The sequence below is a fragment of the Pundamilia nyererei genome, unplaced genomic scaffold (genome assembly GCF_000239375.1).
Source record: "Pundamilia nyererei isolate P.nyererei 1_Seehausen unplaced genomic scaffold, PunNye1.0 scaffold00129, whole genome shotgun sequence".
NCBI lineage: Eukaryota > Metazoa > Chordata > Actinopteri > Cichliformes > Cichlidae > Pundamilia > Pundamilia nyererei.
Window position 1 is genome coordinate 706895 of NW_005187530.1, and position 9359 is coordinate 716253.

Below are 9359 nucleotides of genomic sequence, written 5' to 3' on the forward strand. Positions count from 1 at the left end.
CATCTGTATTGATTTCCCCCGGCATCTGCACATCTGGATGCTAAATTATTCTGACGCAGAGCAGCCTTCTCTCTCCTTAGCTGCTGTAAATACAAACCATGCATACACATATGTAAAATTACCCTTCCAACACGTACGTGCATTTGTGCACACAGCAATACAGACATCTACGATTGCCTCACTGTAGTGCACATGCACCCAGGATCCCATCCCCCATCTTTTTGCAGAAAACGGTTTGTTGTTATATTTGCCTACACAGATGTGCCTAATCACGTACACGCGTTCCTATATGTACACATGCATGCACCCACCTTGTCTCTCTTTCTGCGCCTAAAATGCTGAGCTCGAGGATGGCACGTAGGAATAATCAACTTCCTACCACATGAAGCCACGGCCCCACGACAGCTCAGATCAGTTAGACACCATTAAAGGCTGGTCCCAGAACAGCCACTGAGACTACCTAATGTCTCCTTTTTCCCCTCTGCACGGTGCTAACTAAATCCATCTCCTGCCTCACCCAAACCTAATTACAGGTAGAGATGCACTGTGTGAGATGAAAAGCTAGGAGACGCTTTGATTGATGCTGAGCTCCTGCAAAACAGAGCAAATAGGTAATTAACATGACAATGGGGATGAGGCAGGGGTCTCATACAACGACAGAAGTGTGGTGGTGTGGGTTGCAGGAGCAGAGGTGTCCTTATGTGTATTGTGTGCTCTTCGTTTAAAGGAAGAAGAAAAAAACACCAGAGTGTAGATATAAAGAGAGCTTAGGAGGAGAAACTTTGATATGTTGTCAGATGTTTTTGTTATCTGTGCAGTGGTGAGGAGGAACAGATAACAGTCTTACAAAGTGCTGCAGGGAATGACCAGACGCTTAATGGAGGTGTTGAAACCTCGTGCGGGGATAAATAATTTAGCCTTTGACAAAGTATACCTCATAAATTTTTCATTACAGCATATTTATGGGTGAATCATGAAGATGTGATATCTGTATCAGTTTAAATTGTCAAGTGTATAGTGTAAGAGCTACGGCTCCTCTGACCAAATCATTTGATTCACTTCTCAGTTAGCAGGCTGATGTCGAGGAGAATGTGGCTCGTTTTGAACCAAAACCATTAACGTGGAGTGTTTAAATGTCACGTTAATGCTGAGATAACGCTAAAAACGATGATGTGAGAGCAACACTACACAATCCAAGGCTGGCTCAGGAGAATAAAACGCACACCTCATAAGCAATGGATGTGCTGGGGGAGTTGCGTTATAACATGATTCCTCTATGGGCAATGTGTTATACTTTTGCCTGGGTTTCTATGTTGGCAACAATTGCTTGGCAGCAAGTTTGGTAATCCCATACTTCTTGTTAGTTTGACTTTAGATCCCTTTAAAGCCATAGTTACAGACAGGAAACCAAATAATACTCAATTATATGCAACCTAGAGCTGCAAATGCACTAATAAAGACTATAAACATTTAGTTTGCAGACAGATATAACTGTATGATAATACAGTGTTTATCATTTTGGCAAACAACTAAAAGAAAAAAAGGGGTTAAAAAAAGGTCATAAGATATTTACAGCAGTTTTGACAGTAAAAAGCAAACTATAACTTCCTGTAGGAGGAACAGAGATCTCACACTATCTCACACTATGAGAGAATGGCTGATCAGCTACGGACGATCCACCACCTCTGACCAAATAAGCTCCGATCTGCGGCCGGCAAATTGCATGTGACTTACAAACTGGCACCAATGTTGTGTCTGTAATAACTGTCTAATCTGGAGGCAGAGAGCCATACATCCAGTAACTGTTGACAGCTGGCATTGTTCTGAAACTGCATGGTTAGCTATTCTTATTCATATGTCACAACATGATGAAATTTTCCAGGCTTGTCTAACGGCCAGTTGAAAATGTTAAGAAAAAGCGCTTCAGAGTAAATTTGATGGGCTGAACGCATTCTGTACTGTACAGGAGACACGGCACGAGATTGAGTGACAATGGTCTACAGCCAATCAGGACGCAGAACACAATGCGCTGAAAAAAACAACAACAACAAAAACCAGCACGCAAAATGGCACAAAAAATTCTGCGAAACAGCGAGGCTGCGAAAAGTGAACCACGTTATAGCGAGGGTCCGCTGTATTTCCTTATGAACTGCAGTGTAGCAATAAATAATATACATGGAAAACACTCAATTACACTTACTTTCTTTCTATATCTAGATAGAAAGAAAGTAAGTAGTCATTAGTCATTGCTAATTTTCTCTGTACTTTCTTGCACAACAATATGCAGAGAAGCAACGCTAACTCTTACTGAAGAGAAACAGGCCTTTTTTAATAAACAAACAGCTCCGATATAATTAGCAAGATCAAGATAAGTGGAGCACAGTCCAAGACGTCTGTTATATGTTTTCTGTGCGCTGCAAAACAACTCTTCACAATTGCTAATAAAGACCTGCCTATTTATGGTGAATATAGTGTACATGTGCCTAGGAAACATATATGGGATCATGAAGTATGAAGACAAGTGTAATTATTAAAGTTCTGTAGAAAGAATACCCCTGTAAATGCTCACATAACAACTAGAACACTATTAGATTGTAAGTAGTTTTCTTAACTAAAGTAAGGGCCAGGGATTCCCAACTTGTGAATCTGCCCCTGTGGGCTCACATAATAAATTTAAGGGTTTGTGGTGTGATTAATGAAGCTCTGTTACACAAAATTTCTCAGTCTTTTTTAGTTTTCCCCTGAATCTGTAAAGTCTGTTTTGGTTGATTAAGTTATAGTATCAAATAGTTATTTGCAAATCCACCTTGCAGAAAATAATCTGCAGCCGTGCCAAGACATCATGTTTTGTTTACCTTTTTGATGATGTAATATGTTGTTTAGAATAAATAGATTGTGAAGTCACATTTTAAGCATTTTTTTTTGTAAGTTGATTTATTATTATGCTTCTTTAAGTTCAGCGATTTATAACTGCAGCGAGGACGCTGCTGATTTTTTTTTCCTGACACACAAAAAGGGGGAAAAAAAGGGGGAAAAAAGGAGAAAAAAAGAGAGAAAAACCCCCAAAACATTTTAAGCATTTTGTATTGGATTGACTGCACGCTTGTGGTGCAGCTGCAAAGAGTTTTTCATGATATTAAACATTTTTGCACTGGTTAAACACCCAGTTTCTATACACGAACTGCTGCAGTAACAGTGTACTTAATCAAGGTTAACATTACTTAGCAGGTGACCCCTTACTGACCCATTCTAAAGTACAATCGCTCTCCCTACAATTTGTATAAATGCAGTGATGTGTTATCATGCTGAACTACACCATGTTTCATTCATAGCCCAAACTGTAAAAAATACTGGCGCAGCATTATAAAGTTGCAGCCACTGCCCATCAGCTTAGATTACATTCAGACCCAAGCACACAAGAAAATGCTGTAAACCCCCTGCTTGATGGCCCATCACATGATTCAAAAACACAGTAATTCCTACTCGTTTGCAGAAATGTTCCCCTGGGATTACTGTTGTGGGACAAGACTCCTTTGTTTTAGGTTTTTGGTTTAACATTCCCACTGCTTTCAAATCATTTCACAACTACAAAACTGCTTTCTGTTCATCTACCGAGGGGGAAAAAAGAGCTGTAATCAGCCAAATCACACTAACCTGCCTCCGTCATTTCAGCGTACGTAAGAAGCAGACGCAAACAAAGATAAGACTCGCGCATTCTGCAAATCACCTTTTCATTACAGTAAATCGTTTTCTGCATTTTTCTACATTTTCTGATACCAATTAAGCCACAATGACAATGCGTGTAGAGCCAAGCTATATGTCTACTTTGCACAATGTGGTTGTGTATCAGAGAAGTGGGTGTGAATGAGAGACTTGCAAATGCTTTCAAAGGGGACGCTCTGAAACTTCCAATGCACATTTGTCATGCTTTTAAGTGATTTACAAATGAGAGGCATGAGGGCTTTGTGAGGGAGATGGAGCGAGAGTTTTTCAGAGGGGAGCTTTGTGTGTCTCTGCCTACCCTGAGCATATAGATGGAGCTGGAAATTGTGTTTGTGCGTCATCAGCGGTCATTAAACCAAGACACACACCAGAGCCACTGGCAGTATGGTGATGAAGTGGAGGTGGAAAAAAAAGGCAGACGATCGTGATGCAGATGAAAAATACTTTTCTGGGTCTTTTATTATTAATTGCAAGAAGTGATCATGGGAAAATTAAGCGAGAACAAAATGAGAACAAATGTTTTGCTTCTGATAGTTTTTTTTAATACATGTAAACTCCAGATACATCGAATGGAAATGGAATCAGTTTGTTTTCTCATCCATTTATGTCCATTTTACTGCAAATCCCCTGATACCACACCCACTCTTTCCCATGCACACACACACTCATATTGTCTCAATTTCTCTCAAACACTGACACACACACAATAACAGTATACGTTATCTCAAGTAAACACGCTAACTCAACGTCACAGATGATGTCTTGCCGACTTTTGACTAATTTCTGATAGTTCAGCATTCAGCAGTGGCGTCTTGTTTAAGCCAAGCAGCACTTGAACAAAGATGAGAGGGAAGAGGGGGAAAAAAAGACAGAGGAAGAGGGAGGAGGGACAATCTAAAAGCTACCCATCCCCCCTCTTTGTAAAAAAAAAAAGTAGAAAGAAATGCGTGCCTTGCCATGATTTCCTCTCTCACTTTTATGAGGCCACTGTTTTACTTTCTATATTTAAGCACTCAAGAAAATGTAAAACACTCAGACACCCCTATAGCTGTGTCTATACATGCACCGTGGCATTGGTTTCAGTGCTAACAGCTTTGCCACTTAAGGCAACAGGTTTCTATGAGCATAAGCAGTTTTCAAATGACACTAAACTCTAAATGTTTTCTTTCGACATAATCTTCAGTCATTTGGGAGAAACTAACAATGGCCAACCCTAAACTGACACATTTCAACGTCAGCTGTTTCTAGCATGGCTTCTGTGTAAAAGCTATTGACAGTGGCCTGAGCTGTGTGTGCTTCTGTGTGTCTTTGTGTGTTTGTGTATATGTGGGTGGGTGATCCAGGCTTTACTTTGCAGAAAGGATTGGGGGTCGGTTGGCTGTTGTGAAGTAGGACGGTGCTGGTGTTGGTGTTGCTTGGTGGGGGTTTCGGGGCTTCTTGTCTCCCTTGCGCACTCATTACTTTGGTAAAGTAAAACTAGATAGGGCTAATTACAAAGTGGGTTTGAGCACTTGAGGGCTATCCAAACAACAGCTGTCTGTGGCATAAGCAGGAGAGTCAAACACACGGTTGTCTATACAGACACACACAAGCATCTTGGATATAATTAGCAAGATAGAGATAAGTGGAGGGCAATTCAAGAAGTCTGTTATGTGTTTTCTGTGCACTGCAAAACAACTATTTACACCTCTTCACAATGGCTAATAAAAACTTGCTTATTTGTGCTAAATGTTGTGTAAATGTGCAAGAATATATATCAAGCAAGTATAATTATTACAGTTCTGCAGAAACAACCCCTGTAAATGCTGACATACCAGTGACAGTAAGGCTGCACATGTATCGTCAAATAACACTGAGTCTCAGCCTGTGAACCACTGTGGGATCACAAAATAAATGCAAGGGGTTGTGGCGTGATTAATGAACCTCTGGCGCACAAATTTGCGTAGGGTTTTTTTTAAGGGTTTTTTTCCCCCTTAAAATCTTTAGACTGTTTATTTTTCCTGTTTATGAAATGCTGGACTCTTTTTAGGTCATGGAGGGAAACTCTATTTGGTAAAACAGTGACAAGTTGCTCCAGCTAGAGACTCATTTGTTTTGCGATGGATCCAAAGCCAAAAAGGTTGGGAATAACTGCTTTAATGCATTAAAATGACTTCAATTCCATAATAGACTTTGTTCTGAAATATAAGTAGCAATAAAAACAGTTCTTAGAGACAGAAAGTGAAATTATAAATCTTTAAAAAAGAAGCATAAAAGTACATAAAGTACAAAAACCTAAACATTTGCTAAGATATAAAACTGTATAATACTTGCCAACAATATGTGTCTATTAGTTTTCCCACCTGAGGACGGTGAATGTACTGCATAGAAAAATCAAGGCCGCTGAGCCATGTGTGCTGCTTTCTCAGGAACTAATTACTGAAACCACGTGCTGCAGTTTTTATCTGGAATGACAGCTTGCATACACCTGCCTGCACATGTGCACATCACACATGAAAAAGCCTTCCTGTGACATATTTTACTTGAGTATTTATAGCAAGTAGAGAAGAGCCAGGTAGGTAATAAATATCTAGCAAGCAGATCTTTTCAAAAGGACAGGACTGCAGCCAGGCACTCTTACAAATATGTATCCTCAGTGAACTTGAGCACTGATTTGGTAGATGGGCATTTTACAGTACAGTGTCTTTTTGATTCTGATTAGGCATCCTTAATAAAGACCTTATAAGTTTTAACAATTTGCTTTATCATAGTTATTAAATGATTCAGTACTGATTTATATTTCAAAGTCATTACCCATTAATGGGAGGATTCAATCATTATACAAGCATTAGTATATGCTCATGAACTTCCCATTTTCTGATAAGCCATAAACTCTATAGTTAGATAAATAATTAATGAATGCTTTTAATATTCGCTTGTGCAGTTGTTGTAAAATGGTTTCAGATCCAGAATATTTGCAGAAATAGAAATAAAGAAAAGTGATAGTCAGATTTTACTACCTGACAATCCAAAATTTATGTCATAGATCAGAAGCATTACTGGAAAGTAACTCATAGAAACTCTATATAAACTGCAGCTTATTTAAGAGAGACCACATAAATCACATGTGCTACATATACAGTATAAATGTGTGCAAGTCTGACAATAGTAGCAGAAAAATAAAAATTCAATTTTTCAGGACTGATAATGGAGGGAGTGTGTGTGTGGGGGTGGACACGATGGTGAGTGAGAGTGGTTAAGGGGAGGGTTAGGTGAGTGGGCATTTAAGCAGATTTTACATATAACTCCTATTTATGATTTTGGAAGTGTCTGCAAAGCAGCTAATATAAGAGCCTGAACTATTTTTGCAGCTCACATCCTGTTTCATGCATCAGCTGTAGAGCTGGGCTATGAAGTGGAAAAACTATGATATAGAGATTCAGCCATATTTTGACATCTTTTGATTGATTTTTTTTTTTTAAAGTTGTGCTTGTAATCCTTATAGGACTTTTTAATGTTTCTTTAAAGCACAACCTGTTTATGTGTTTAAAGAATTAAAAAGTTTTCATTGCAATTATTAAGACGGACCTGAATTGAGGCATTAATTGCAATTATAAAACTATTTTTAAGAGAATAATTTTAATTTTTATGATGATCAATAGTTGGAGCCATTAACTGCAAATGAAGCCCAATGCAAACTGAATTTTACATGCAATGTATAATGCGTTTTATTGTGCTATTTGCACTGGTGGCTACTAGGTGTAATATTAGGAATTCCTTGTACTTGTAGATGTAGTTGTAGACGACAAAATGAGCCTACATGGTTATGAGTTTTTTTTAGGTCTCTGGTAAGAAATGATCAGGGCCCCAACATGTGCTGACGCTTTACCACAATACAGTTATTAATTCTCGATTTCTACATCACTAGCTATGTGACCTCGGTTACAATGATGTTGTACTTAATAGAAAAAGGGTCACCTAAAACCACTGTTTGTAAAAAGCCTTCCATCTCAGGCTCACACAAACACACTCGCACCTACACTTACGCATGAAATTGCAGTCATTTATGGGTTTTTTAACCAACAAATTTGTACGTGAGCCTTCCTTGAAGTTCCATCAAAATGTGTTAAAAGCCAACGAGTAAATAAAGAAAAGCTGACAACTTGCAGAGGTGCTCTTATATTTTTATCCACTACCCTATCACTGCCTCACATGTGCTCCATTTTACAGCAGGTGCCAGACCAAAGAAAGAAAGAAACGCTTTAAAAATTTGATTTTAGAATAATGTATGCTTTTTAGCTGATATAGTTAGCAGATCTAACAGATCTGTGTTATTGACATTTGAGTGAATTGTGGTGAAATGTTTCGCAGCCTCATTGTTGAATCACGGAAACATGGACATTTCAGCAGTAGTGCATTTCTGTCTACTTGCAGAGCTTGCTAGATTGAAATAATAGAGCCTCATGCCAGACAATAATGTGAGTTAAGTCCTTTAGGCAAGCAGCTGCAGAGATAGCCAAACAAAAGATAATCAATATCATATGGTGTGTCGCCTGGAGTCTAGACTTTAGCCTCTCGCCGGCATACTCATCATATGCCTTTGAGTGGTTGTCTATCACCGCAGTCAGTGTCAGACACAATGTCAAACAGGCAACACGTCTAGGGCTCAGTGTTAATTACAACATCACTGCACAAATAAACACGATGGCAATATGACAGCTTGCGACACAAGGTATCATTGCGGGTGTGACTAAGCAAGTTAGCCAGATTAAAATAGGGCAGATTGAAATTTGGGGAGCTGAAAAAGCTCACATATTAGTTAGATGTTACCAAATCGCACAACGCACACAAAGGTAAAACGGATGTCACTTATAACTGCACATGATTTGCATGAGACCGAACAGCACAACAGCAGTGGCTTCAACATCGCTATGTGAGCTGATGTATAGAACGCATGTACACAAGCTTTATTCGCCTTTTCCTGCCACATCAAATACACATGTGCACATACTACCAGCTCCTTCTCTTTCCTCCCTGCTTCTTTTGAAGCTGAGGACAGACAGAGCTGTCTCTGTGTTTGGATTAAAGGGCTGCGACAGGAGCGGACACTTCCCTTCTCCTGTGACAGGGTGTAAGTGAGAGGTTCGCTGTCGCCAGTAAAATAAACCATGGGTGCATGTTGGTGACTTCCTGTTTGCCTTGTGTAAGTCAGACATGGGATCCTCATATGGCTTCTGCAACACGCTCACACAATGACAAGTTGTAATGATGAAATCCAACCCTGTGATAGTCTATGTAGCCCCCACCTCCCCCTGATCGGTGCTTTTTGTCTTTTTTGTTTGCTCTTGCAGCACCTTGTTTCTGAACATGCATGGCTGCCTTTGAAAGAGCACACTGTACGTGTACTGTCTGCAGGGAAGGGTGAGCAGTAGTTTTGCTTGTAGGGATCATGCAGCTCTGTTTTTTTTTTCACTTGCACTTTTAGTCATCTTAAAATCCGCTTCATTAGTGTGTCTAATGTGTATGCGTTCTTGCAGTGAGTGTAGGGCTGCACTTGCCCCTGCATCTGCAGCTGTGACTGTTCAGAAATTGTGTGTGTGTGTGTGTGTGTGTGTGTGTGTGTGTGTGTGTGTGTGTGTGTGTGTGTGTGTGTGTGT